A 13204-nucleotide genomic window follows, 5' to 3' on the forward strand; every position below is an offset into this window, starting at 1 on the left:
AGACATGGTGACACATGCCTGTAGTCCTAGCTACTCTAGAGGCTGACGTGGAAGGATGTCTTGAGCCTGGAAGATGGAGTTTTCAGTGAATTGAACCATAATGAAAAACCTCCCATAACAACAACAACAACAACAAAAAAAAAAAAAAAAAGGCTGGGACCCAATGGCTTCACTGCTGAATTTTACTAAACATTTTTTAAAGAATTAATACCAATCCTACTGAAACTATTAGGAAAAATAGAGGAGGAGGGAATACTTCTAAACTCATTCTTTTAAGCCAGAATTACATAGATACTGAAACAAGACAGACACAAAACAAAAAGAAAATTGTAGGTCAAAATCCATAACAAAAATTGATGCAAAATCCTCAACAAAATACTAGCAAGCTGAATTCAACAACACATTAAAAATATAATTCATCATGACCAAGTGGGATTTATCTCAGGGTTGAAAGGATGGTTCAACATATGCAAATCAATTGATGTGATACATCTTGTCAACTGAATGAAAAACCACAAGATCATTTCAATTGATGCCGGAAAAAACATTTGATACAATTCAATGTTCCTTAACGATACAAAACTTTTAAAAAATTAAGTATAGAAGGGGCACACTTCAACAAAATAAAACCCATATATGACAGATTCACAGCTAATATCATACTGAAGGGGGAAAACAGAAAGCCTTTCCTCTAAGATCTGGAACAGGACAAGGATATCCACTTTCACCACTGCTATTCAACATAGTACTAGAAGTACTAACTAGAGCAATCAGACAAAAGAAAAAAACAAAGGGCATCCAAATTGGAAAGGAAAATGTCAAATTATCCTTGTTTGCAGAGGTATGATCTTAGATACGGAAAATCCTAAGGACTTCACCAAAAAAAAAAAAAAAAAAAAAAAAAAAAAAAAAAAAAAAAAAAAAAAAAAAAAAAACAATTTTAAAACTTAAAAAACATATTCAGTAAAGTTGCAGAATACAAAATCAACATACACAAGTCGGTAACATTTCTATACGCCAATAGCAAACAATCTGAAAAAGAAATCAAGAAAGTGATCTTATGTACAATAACTACAAATAAAATGAAATATCTAGGAATTAATTTAACAAAAAAGTGAAAGATCTCTACAATGAAAACTGTAAAACATTGATGTTACAATGTAGGAAATTGAAGAGGACCGAAAAAAATGAAATGATATTCCATGTTCATGGATTGGAAGAATCAATATTGTTAAAATGTCCGTATTGCCCAAAGCAATCTACAGCTTTATTTCAATCCTTCTGAAAATACCAATAGCAGTCTTCACAAAAATAGAAAAAACAATTCTTAAACTTATGTGGGACCACTAAAGACCCAGAAGAGCCAAAGCTACCCTGGACAAAAAGAGCAAACTTGCAGGAATCACATTACCTGACTTCAAATTATACTACAAAGCTTTAGTAGCCAAAACAGCATGACACTGGCATAAAAACAGACAAATAGGTGAAAGGAACAGAATAGAGAACCCATAAATGAATCTACACGTCTACAAGTCAACTCATTTCCAACAAGGATGCCAAGAACATACATTGGGGAAAGGATGGTCCCTTCAATAAATAGTGCTGGGGAAACTGGATATCCATAAGTACAAGAATGAGACTAGACCCCCTCTCTCTTGCCAAATACAAAAATTAAATGAAAATAGATTAAAGACTTAAATCTGATACCTCAAACTATGAAACTAATGCAAGAAAAACGTTGGAGAAATTCCCCAGGACATTGGACTGGATAAAGATTTCTTGAGTAATACCTCACAAGCATAGGTGACCAAAGCAAGAGTGGACAAATGAGATCACATCAATTTAAAAAGTTTCTGCACTGCACAGAATACAATCAACAAAGTGAAGAGACAACCTACAGAATTTGAGAATATATTTACAAACTACCCATCTGCCGGGCTATTAACAAACAAAATATATAAGAAGCTCAAACAACTCTAAAAGAAAAAAAACTAATAATTCAAACAATGGCCAAAAGATATGAATAGACATTTCTCAAAAGATATACAAATGGCAAACAGATATATGAAAATGTGCAATAAAACTTTTATACCAGGTCCAGGGAATAGTAAGAAAGAAATTGATCATCAGAGAAATACAAGTTGAAACTACAATGAGATATTATCTCACCCAGTTCAAATGGTTTTTATCCAAAGACAGCCAATCATAAATGCTGGTGAGGATGTGCAGAAAAGGGAACCTTCGAACACTGTTAGCAGGAATATAAATTAGTACAGCCACTATGGATAAGAGTTTGGAGGTTTCTCAAAATCTAAAAATACAATTACTATATGATCCAGCAATCCCATTGCTAAGTATTTACCCAGAAGAAAGCGAATCAGTACATCAAAGAGAAATCTGAACTCCCATGTTTATTGCAGCACTATTCACAACAACCAATATTTAAAAGCAAGCTGAGTGTTCATTAACAGATGAACTGATAAAGAAAATGGGGTACAAATACACAATGAAGTACTATTCAGCTGTAAAAAAAAAAGGGAGAGCCTGTCATTTGCAACAAGATGGTTGGAACTTGAGGTCGTGATGTTAAGTGAAATAAGTCAGGCACAGAGAGACAAATTTCACTTGTTCTAACTTAGTTGTGGGAGCTAAACATGGAAACAATTTAACTTATGGAGATAGAGAGTAGGAAGGAAGGTTAACAGAGTCTGAGAAGGGTAGTGAGTGGGGTGGGGAATGGGATGCTTAATCAGTACAAAAATACAATTAGATAGAATGATTAAGATCTAGTATTTGGTAGCACAACAGAGTTACTACAACCAACAATGATTAATTAAACATTTAAAAATAACTAAGAGTATAGTTCGATTGTTTGTAACACAAAGAAAGAATAAAAGTGATGGATATCCCGTTTACACTGATATGACTATTATGCATATGACTACATCAAAATATCTCATATGCTCCCTAAGTATATACCTACTAGGGACACACAAAAATTAAAAATAAATAAAATTAAAAAATACATATTTGACTAGCATTGGTTTTATTTTATATAGTACTGAAGTAAACATTTCCACAATAGCTCCATGTTTTAGAAATCTTTACAGATTTAGAAATTCTATAAACTCAAAGCCAACTTCAAAATGAGATAGTATAGATATTTAGGACATTTAGCAAATACTGTTAAACAAATGAGATCATGTATAATACATAAGTATATTCTAGATCGGAGTGTGTATGTGGGTATTTTCACATATATTAAAATCACTAAACTTTTTTTCTGTGACTTTCCAGTCATTATCAATTTTAAATTCTAATCTTCTTTGAAATTTTGATATAAATATTAACTCTTTAGTCTCTTATTTTGCTTCTCTGGATATGGCATTATTTTTCTCTTTCTTGGGCTAAACAAACCTCCACTGGATTAGAATAATGCATCTGAGAGAATAACGAATGGTTTTGTTCGTCTTGGCAAACATTTGCATTGATTTAATAACGTTCTCTGTTGAATATATGGCAAGAGAATAAATTGAATACTAACACAAATCAATGAAATAAATCTATTAACTGAATACTAGAAATATTAGGAGATATAAATTTAAGCAAGTCCCTTTATATTCTCAGCTTTTGAACCTCGATCAGTTGGAATATTTCTTAAGTCATATTTCATAATTACCTAAAGCTCATTAAAATCAGCCTAAGTTATTCTTGGTGCTTAGTACATTGTTTTATTTTACTTAATTAGGTAAAGTACCAAAAAGCCTACCACATTTTATAATATTGTCAAACTATGTAATTTTTAGTGTGGATCATAAAGAATAAATAAAATTGTATCAGAGAAGAAATAATAAATTGTAGTTGCAATCAAATCACAGTTTTAACCTTGAATAAATGAGAGGTGCATTTGAAAGTCATTTCCATGGCAGCCCATTTGTCGATTAAATTTATCTCATCGTGAAAATATAGAGCTACAATTATCATTATTCATGTAATGTATGGGAATTCATTCCAAGTGCCACTTCTGTCTCTGTCGCCTATCTGCATTTATTCCAAATGCATTTAAAGGACAATTGTTCCAAAAGGATAACTTAAAAATCAGCTTTCAGGTTCTAATTTTATTTGGAAAATCAGATATGAATCCAAATATCTTTGTCCACAAAATAAGTCCAGCAAAGATGATTTCACCACATTTAAAGTGTCTAAGTCTTAATTGAAATTATTATAAACTTTTGTTCTATTGAACACAAAAAAAGCCTTTCATTTATATTAAAGGTGTTAAATATTTTCACTTGCCTCTGTTACAACCACCCGTATCCACTACAAAGCAAATTTGGTCCACAGACTAAAAGAAGATTTTTGAATTGCAAGAGAGTTTTGCTTTTGTTTTTTAACTTGTTTTCATTAGGAAAGCAAGCAATAAAACTTTTATACCAGGTCCAGGGAATAGTAAGTAAGAAATAAAAGTGCATTGGTAAAATAAGGACTCATATATTGAGGATAAAAGGCCAATGGATGAATGTTGGGTTACCATGGTTTTAAAGAAATGGCAGAAAGATAGGGGAACATACAGGAAGGTAAGAAAAAAAGCAGCCTAAAGAGTAGAAAGAAATCCAGAGCAAAAGGGCCGTGTCACAGAAAACAAAAAAGCATAGCAGCCTAACTTTGGGTTGCATACCACAAAGCCATCAAGTAAGATAAGGACTTAAAAGGGTCTATTAGATACAGAAATTTGAAGATGTATAGTGACATTCTATTGGCTGAAAGAAATTTTTGTTGGAATTGCAAAGGAGGAAGCCAGATTATGATTAGTACATACAGACACTTGAAAGCTTTCAGAAGAATATTCATCTATACCATGTGTATTTATATAAGGTTTATTATGTTAATTTCCAAAATTATAGCAGCCAAAAAACATAACTATTGGCCTTATTTTTCCATCTGCTTCTATCCCATTTTCTTGTAGAAACACTTTCTGAAAAAAATATCATTGAGCTAGCAACATCTCAATATATTATTTTTATATATCATTTTATATTTTAGACTCTCTCCCTCTTCCTTTCACTAACCTCCCCCGTATAAGAGAGCAATGGAGAATTAGGCATGGAAGAGTTAAGGGATATGTGTCACTTGGTGGAAATCTCTATCTTCTTTTTTTTTTTTTTTTTTTGAGACAGAGTCTGGCTCTGTCGCCCAGGCTGGAGTGCGGTGGCCGGATCTCAGCTCACTGCAAGCTCTGCCTCCCAGGTTCACGCCATTCTCCTGCCTCCACCTCCCAAGTACCTGGGACTACAAGCGCCCGCCTCGTCGCCCGGCTAGTTTTTTGTATTCTTTAGTAGAGATGGGGTTTCACCGTATTAGCCAGGATGGTCTCGATCTCCTGACCTTGTGATCCGCCCATCTCGGCCTCCCAAAGTGCTGGGATTACAGGCTTGAACCACCGCACCCGGCCGAAATCTCTATCTTCTAAAGGCAATGTAGGTTTTGAATAGCTTTATGAAAACTCAGTAACAGGCTTCTATCAGTTATGAAAAGTCCTGTAATACCAAATAATTGAAATTGGAAATATCTATTTGGAACTTACTATGTTTTAAAATATATTTTGTTTTATCTACCAGAGGAATCTGGAAACAAAGGCATCAATAGCAACAAGCACATCTGTAGACAGACTTTGGTTTCTAAACACCATTCTCTGTGCAAATGAATCAAAAATTATCAAAGACCTTATGTCTGCTCTGGCAATATTCAGGTGATACTGGGACATCTTATTTTGCCAGAAAGAAAAGGAATATCCAAGACTAATTGGAATGTATCAAGGGACACAGATACCAGCTTGAATGGGTTTCTTTTGTGAACATTTTGAGAGTGGAATATCAAAAACTGATGGACTCAGCCAAGCACAGTGGCTCAGGTCTGTAATCCCAGCATTTTGGGAAGCTGAAGCAGGTAGACCACCTGAGGTCAGGAGTTTGGGACTAGCCTGGCCCACATGGTGAAACCCTGTCTCTACTAAAAATACAAAAATTGGCCAGATGTGGTGGCACACATCTGTAATCCAAGCTACTCAGGAGGACGAGGCAGGAGAATTGCTTGAACCCGGGAGGCGGAGGTTGCAGTGAGCCGAGATCGCGCCACTGCACTCCAGCCTGGGTGACAGAGGGTAACTCGGTCTCAAAAAAAAAGAAAAAAAATTACAGACTCTAATTGATTGTAAAATATCGAGTAAACAAAAATCCAAGAATGAATAGAGATATTAAAAAATGAGAAGAAAAAAACTAATTTACCATCATCAAGTAGACTATTTCACCAAGGATTTACTCTGAAAAGTTGATAATTAAAGTAAAATTATCTACCTGGTCTTTATATACAGAAATAAGTTTTTTGTTTGATGAAGAAAATCGTTTTATAGGAGAATACCAGTAAATATATTGTATTAGTCTATTCTTGCACTGCTCTAAAAAAATACCTGAGACTGAATAACTTATGAAGAAAAGAGATTTAATTGGCTTATGGTTCTGCAGGTTGTACAAGAAGCATAGCTTCTGGGGAGGGCCTCAGGAAGCTTCCAATTATGGTGGAAGACAAAAGGGGAGCACACTTCACATGGCCAGAGAAGGAGCAAGAAAGCGTGAAGGGGCAGGTGGTGCATACTTTTAAACAACCCCATCGCATGAAAACTCACTCACTATCATGAGAACAGTATCAAGCAGTAATGGCACTAAACGATTCATGAGAAATCTACCCCCATCATCCGATCACCTCCCACCAAGCCCCACCTCCAACACTGGGCATTACAATTCAACGTGAGATTTGATGGGGACACAGATCCAAACCATAGCATACATACTATACATAATGTTACAATTGGAAAAAAATCACAATTTTGCAATCGTAAAGTAATTGATTCAGGCAAGGATCATCAATTGCCACAACTATTAGGCACAAAAAGTTGCTGGAGAAAGAATCCAAAATGCACAATGCAAAAAATCATCCCTCTTTCTACACAATGCATACACATTTATAAACCAGAGGCGGGGGGTCTAAATGTGTATGTGTATCTTTACAATGGAAATATAGGTTCACATAATCCCCTTAGAGGTGTGACCAAGACTACTAGTCTCGACAAATGTGTTTAACCAAACATATTTAAGGCATTAGACCTAATTGTGAGTTTACTAAAAATAAAGGTACTACAAAAATATTATTACATGATGCAGAAACAATTAGACATATCTGAAATGCGAAATACTCAACAAAAATACTAATCTGGTCATTTAGAGGAGTCAATTTCATGGCAAAAAGATGTGAAGGAATGCTTTCTGATTATAAGATACATAATAACCAAGTGCAATATTTGAACCTTGACTATATTGTGATTTGAAGAAAGAAAAGGTAATAAAATATGTTATTATTTTATGATACTAAATTTGAGATAATTGGAGAAGACAAGATGGTCTTACTAAAGTTTTATTGGATAATATCATAAATATTATTTATGGTATTAAATACTATTGAGAAAATACTTTTCTTTGATGTGACACTGATATTAGAATTAATGTGGTAGAATACCCTGTTTGAAGCACTTAGGGATGAACTATCCTAATGTTTCTAATAACTTTTTTATACTGGAAATATTTTCCAGTTAAAACCTTTTATAATAAAGCTGGGGAAATAATTTTTAAATAACTGCTGAAAATTCTTAAATGTATATGCTCATTCCAAATTAACTCTCTCTACTTCAGATGCACATTATCAACTGTCTTTTCAAAATCTCAACTTATAGAGTGAAGAAACATTTCCAACTTTCCATGGCCAAACATAAGCTCCTGATCTTCCATTCCACTAGATATCTACGTGCAGTATTCCACATCTTATATAATGGGAATTCTTTCGTTCCAGTTCCTCATACTAAAGTCATGGAAAACACCCCTAACATTGTATTTCTGAAACTCCATTTCCAATATGTCAGGAAATCCTGTTGACCCTAAAGTCAAAATGTATTCAGAATCTCATGATGTTACCACTCTTGCTCAACCCATTGTCTCAAACTCTTACTCAAGTTCCTGGAATAGTCTCCTAATTGCCTCATTTCCATCCTTGGCAATTTAGAGTCTATCCTTAACCCAACATCCAGAGACATCCATGTCATGGTTCAGTGGTCCAGAGCTGGCAGGGAAGTTCTGCCACGTAAAACATAAGACTTCACAGTAGTTACATTTGTTGCCATTCCATAGCCAATGAAGGAGAGAAAGGCCAGCAAATAATTTCATGCATCAATTCTTCTCCTATACCATTGGCCAAAATTGGTCACATGGTGACAACTAGCTATAGAAGCAACAAGGAGAGAGTTGTGTTGTTGGATGATAATGAGTCTAGCTAAATATCAAAGTATCTGTTTCTAAAAGAAAGCATGGAAAACTATAAACTAGGAGCAGTTCTAACTGCTAACCCTCAGTTCACCACTCTGGCCATGTAAGCATCCATGCAGTTACTGCATCCAGCCCCCAATCCAGGATTTTGTGATGTGCAATCTTCTTTATCATATCTGAATTTGGCTCTTCAAAAGCAAGCAATCTATTGCCTACATGGTAAGATATCTTCTCCTCTATCTTCTAATACATATTGATAGACTAGAAACAAAATAACTATAACAAAGTAAGCATTCAGAAAAAGGTAAGAATGGGATACACAAAGTAGTCAATGTTTCATAGCAGTTATGAAAACCTGATAGAAAGAAATCACAATGACTTCCTACCTTGGCTCTGAGGTAGGTTCCTTGGTTCACCTATCCTGCTCCTAATGGTTTCTGCTTTCTGGCCATAACTCTTTTATTCATTGTTCACCATGTCCTCTGCTCTGTCCCCTCGTGATACCCTTCTTTATCATATATGAACAAATCTGACGTAAGATGAGTTGGAGAATGTTCCCTCTTTGGGATTGGGCAGTAAGATATTATATTACATTCATTAAACAACTTTCAATATTATGGAAAATAACTATTCATGAAACAAAAAGATATCTTATAAAACTAAAACTTGAGGGAAAAGAGTAAAACTCAATATAACTTTCGTAGGATAAAGTTGAAGACATTTTAAAAGGTAATCCAAAAGATGAAGCAAGCAGAGGAAAAAAGCAGTGGGCTCACTCAAGAAAAATTTCCAAGACTGAATGTTGTTCTAACCAAAATAATAATAAATCTCCTATGGAAGAATAAGATGGAGGTTTGCACACATCTTTGGAGTTGTGGAGTGGAAAGAACCTACATTCTCATCTATCATAGTGGGTAGTCAATAGTGCCAAATCTGAATATATATATTATATATACACACACACACACGTACACATACATATATATACACATACACACATACACACATATATATGTAGTGGGAAAGAAGAAAATAGTGGGCCGCGGGCAGTGACTCACGCCTGTAATCCCAACACTTTGGGAGGCCAAGGCGGGTGGATCACTTGAGGTCAGCAGTTCGAGATCAGCCTGACAAACATGGTGAAACTCCCGCCTCTACTAAAATACAAAAATTAGCCGGGCATGGTGGTGGGCGCTTGTAATTCCAGCTACTGAGAAGGCTGAGACAGGAGAATCGCCTGAACCAGGACGGTGGAGGTTGCAGGGAGCCAAGATGGCACCACTGCACTCCAGTCTGGGCTACAGAGCAAAACTCAGACTAAAAAAAAAAAAAAAATTATTTAGAGATATTAACGTATATACACAAAGAGTAATTGAAAGTGATTGTCTCTGGATAAGAGGAAATAAGGAAAAAGGGTCTGTGAATCATTTTTTGTCATAACAAATCTGGTGGAATTAGTGGCTCTTTGAACCGAGTAAATACTTAGAAATGTTGAGACCAAAAAAACGACTAGATAGTGAGGAAGTAGATGCAGTCAGTTAGGCTGAGTTTGATGTAAATAGAAAAAATACGCAAATGACAATGAGACAGCCAGGTGGGAAGGGCATCCTGGCAAAACTCCAACCAGCCGTTGCACTGGGAGGAGTGCGCCCCAGGGTGGAGCCATTTCCAGCTGGGGGGAGCCTGGCCCTTCCTCTTCCTGTGTAGAACCTTGGATTTTTTTTTTTTTTTTTTTTTTTTTTTGAGACAGAGTCTCACTCTGTCGCCCAGGCTAGAGCGCGGTGGCTGGATCTCAGCTCACTGCAAGCTCCGCCTCCCGGGTTTACGCCATTCTCCTGCCTCAGCCTCCCGAGTAGCTGGGACTACAGGTGCCCACTACCACGCCCGGCTAATTTTTGTATTTTTAGTAGAGACGGGGTTTCACTGTGTTAACCAGGATGGTCTCGATCTCCTGACCTCGTGATCCACCCGTCTCGGCCTCCCCAAGTGCTGGGATTACAGGCGTGAGCCACCGCGCCCGGCTTAGAACCTGGGATTTTAAAACTGCTGGGCGAGAAGCGCACCACCAGGGGCTCTGGCTTTGTGGAGAGTCACTGTTTCCCTTTTATCCTTTTTTTCCCCAATAAATCCCATTATTCTTGCCTTTCAAATGGTCTGCAAGCCTAATTTTTTGTGGCCCTGTGATAAGGACCTGGCTCTTAGCTGAACTAAGGAAAAAGTCCCTCAAGAAGATATTGATAGGTGGAATGTAACAAGGAAGGGTGGGTGGGGTACTGTGAGAGGAACAGGGAAAATATGTGAATATTACTAGGCTGCAAGGCAGCAACCAATAGAGATGAAGAGAATGGTTATATAGAAGTGATAGTTACTAGATGGATGTACTTAAGATTTTGGGGGGGCTGGATAAAACACATGAAAAAAAAAAACTTACCTTGGTGAAATATAAGAAACACAATTTGAAAACAAAGTTAAAAAACAGAGAAGTCAAACACAAATCTGACACAAAGAAGTAGGTCTTGCTCAAGAAAGACCTTGAAGCAACCACGCCAAAGGGTAAAGGAGCACTTTACTGGCAATGGAGGCATAGACATCATTCGATTACTTTAATCACAGGGCTCATACTGCCACACATTGTGCCTCAATATTTTAAAATAGCCATAAATTTTCAAAAGAACATTTCCTTATACAATGTATCCTTAAAAATTAATATAAGAATGTGTGTGATTCATCTTCCTTCCGTCTCTCTTTTTTTTTTTTTTTTTCATGTCCTTCAAGTATGTCTAGGTCTCAAGTGAACAGATCCACTGCTCGATATAATAACTGGGATAAATCATTCTGAAAAAGTTAAATGAGGATTAGCTGGCTACATGGGAAGCCTCTGTTTCTAATTAGGTAATTACATTCCTGTCTATTAATCTTCAGTGTTAATCAGTCTAGGGAAAACAACCTGATCAATAAACAACAGAGAAAAAAAAAGTCTTAAAATACATGGGTCACTAAAATCATTTTCTAAATGTTCTATATTTTAACAGAATGCCATAGAAAATAAAAATGGACATTGGAGATTTCATTATTAGAAATGTTAATTTTAAAATTAACTTTTTTTGAAATCCACTGCCTTTTGTAAAAGCCATCCATTCAGAAAAAATAGTGTCTTATTTTTTGGAGCAAATGTTTCTAGAATATACATGTGACTTGTTCTAGTTATGTGTTTATTTGTACCCAAATGCAAAGAGACCATAAATAATCTTATAAATGTGGCAGGATTCTCACAAACCCCAGAAACCACACGAGCCAATGTGCTAGAGCACAGTAGGCATTCTAACATAATAGTTTGCCTGGAGGAAGGTCGGAGTGACCTTGTCAATTGCTGATTCTGTAAAGAAGTAATTGCCAGATTAACAAAGCAAAAGGACAGTCTGTCTATGTTCAAAATAATGCTAGCACGAAAGAAAGTCTGTTCTTTGGCCAGGTACTCATTCCCTCCTGACAACATTCCCTAAGATACCAACATTTTAAGCAGAGGCAAGAAGAAAATTACCATTGTTTGCTGAACAGCTACTATGCGTCTGGCACTTTTACAGATATAATTGCAGAGTCTTGTGTCTGACCAATACTAAATAAAATGGAGATTTCTGCTAAGAAGACATTATTCACAAGCATTATAATTAACATGTGTGTTTGTAATAAGGAGTAAATGCATGCTATATGCAGAACTATGCAGGGTGAGGGGCAGAAACACTGAGAAGATGACGCAACTATGTCCCAGTGTGCCTAAGGAGTTGCACTCATTACAGAAAATGCCCTCCACTCCCCTCCAGGTTTGCATACATGAAGTAACAAGTAACTTGCTAGAGACAGATCCATGGTGAGGCATAGCCAATGGAATAGGAACACCACCACACACATACAAACACCCACCCACCCACCCGCACACACACACACACCCCTGACATGTTAGGTTTGAATGACTAAAAAACAGAATACATAAATTCTGAAGGCAGACTAAGAAAAACACATTACATGTGAGGAACAAAGATTAGAATGATGGTAGACTTTTTTTTCAGAAATCATGCAAACTGAAAAATAATAGATATCTTTAAAATGTTAAAGAAAAAATAATGTATTAAACCACAATTCTACACTAGACAAAATTATTTTACAAGAATGAAGAAGAAATACTTGCCTTGGAGAAACAAAGACTCTGGGAATTTCCTGCCTATAAACATAATCTACAAGATATGAAAGAGAAATTTATTCAGACAGAAAGAACATGACAAAAAGCTGGTGTCACAAAGAGAAAGGAGAACTAGACATAAAATAAATTAAGGTAATATACTTTTTTCTCCTTTTAAATTACTTTAAAATATAACTGGCTTGAGAGCAAAAATTGTAGCAATCTGTTTCGTATTTATAGCTTACGTAAAAGTAAAAGACATAAAAACAATAGTACAAAGGATAAGAGAGAAACAATGAGAATGTTTACTTAACAAAACATATGGAATACTACGTTATTTGAAGAAAGTCTCCAATTAATTTTAAATATATATGTAATCTGTATTTAAATATATATATTGAAGGAGAGGGCTGAGCGCGGTGGCTCACACCTGTAATCCCAGCACTTTGGGAGGCCGATGCAAGTGGATCATGAGGTCAGGAGTTTGAGACCAGGCTGACCAACATGGTGAAACCCCATCTCTACTAAAAATACAAAAATTAGCCTGATGTGATGGTGCGTGCCTGTAATCCCAGCTACTCAGGAGGCTGAGGCAGGAGAAGTGCTTGAACCCGGGAGGTAGAATTGCTTGAATCTGGGAGGGAGGAAGGGAGAGAGA

This window comes from Rhinopithecus bieti, unplaced genomic scaffold (assembly GCF_001698545.2).
Source record: "Rhinopithecus bieti isolate Rb0 unplaced genomic scaffold, ASM169854v2 scaffold_5626, whole genome shotgun sequence".
NCBI lineage: Eukaryota > Metazoa > Chordata > Mammalia > Primates > Cercopithecidae > Rhinopithecus > Rhinopithecus bieti.